This window comes from Terrapene carolina, unplaced genomic scaffold (assembly GCF_002925995.2).
Source record: "Terrapene carolina triunguis isolate 2854851 unplaced genomic scaffold, T_m_triunguis-2.0 Scaffold132, whole genome shotgun sequence".
NCBI classification, from domain to species: Eukaryota; Metazoa; Chordata; order Testudines; family Emydidae; genus Terrapene; species Terrapene triunguis.
The window spans coordinates 14,091,628-14,092,592 of record NW_020664483.1 but is presented as its reverse complement, the minus strand read 5'-3'; the positions used below and the strand labels follow the sequence as shown (position 1 = coordinate 14,092,592).

The 965-nt window shown below is 72.4% G+C and overlaps 1 protein-coding gene across 4 annotated transcripts in view; it reads left to right on the top strand.

The window, feature by feature from the left end:
• Positions 1-575: 575 nt before the first annotated feature.
• The window catches only part of VPS54 (VPS54 subunit of GARP complex), a 73,975-nt gene continuing 73,585 nt past the window's right edge, over positions 576-965 (top strand). For all 4 annotated transcript variants that reach the window (XM_024208402.3, XM_024208403.3, XM_029911899.1 and 1 more), the window contains exon 1: positions 576-681. The gene's annotated coding sequence lies outside the window, so the exon portion shown is untranslated. The remainder of the gene's footprint in view (positions 682-965) is intronic.

The window sequence follows — 965 nt, the reverse complement described above, 5'->3', positions numbered from 1 at the left end:
CTGAGATTCTCCCGTAGGCACTTGATTCCAGGAGCTGGGGCTTAGAGGAACCCCCCCTCCCCCCAGTATTGCATGACTGGTGATTAAAATTGCCAGCGTCCTCAACGCCGCAGCTGGGGATGGATACAGGGGACCCCGACTTCAAGCATCTTTAGGGTAAGGGGCTGAAGGAGCGTCCCAAAGGGTTGCAAACAGAAACCCAGGGCTCGCAGTGGGGCCAGGGCCTTCCCCAGCTCCCCTGGCCCAGTCCCAGGGTCTGCTCTGCCCCAGAGTCGAGCCCAGCCCCGGGGTTGGGGCAGGGCCTGCCTGCACCCCGGAGAAGGGGGCCCCGGCTGGGCAGGGTGCTGGGAGGGCTGCTCGGACGCTGCTGAGGCAGGATTTGGCGGAGGCTCCTGTGTAACCCGCTGCCCCGGGCCTTCCCCCGTCCTGCCGGCGACTCTGGGGCTTTGTCCCGCCCTGTAGCGCCGGCGGCTCCTCCCCGTCTCCGGCGGGGCTGCGGGGAGAGGCGGCGCCTGAGCGCGGCCTGCCCGCCGCCGGCCCGGCACAGCTCCCTGAGCCGAGCAGGGGGGGCGGCGCTGGGCAGACGGGGGCGGCGACGTGTCGCTGCGGAGGCGCCGGGGATGCGCTAGGCCGCGCCGGCTGTTCCGGTGCCCGCCCGAGCCGCGGCCGGGGATCCCGCAGGTACAGAACAGCGCCCGGCCCGGCCCCACGGAGGCCCCGCGGTGGGACGGGGAACCCGGCCCGAGCCCCCCGTTCCCGGCCTGGTCCGGCTGCACTCCCCGAAAGCAGGGCAGGCTGGACACCGGGCACAGGCTGTGTCTGCCCTCGCTCCGGGGACAGGACCTGCCCTCCCTCCGGTGCATAGGCTGGACACCAGGTCCCTCCCTCCACCTCCAGGGCACGGGCTGGACTCCATGTCCCCCCCGCACCCCCGCCAGGGCACAGGCTGGACCCCATGTCCCCCC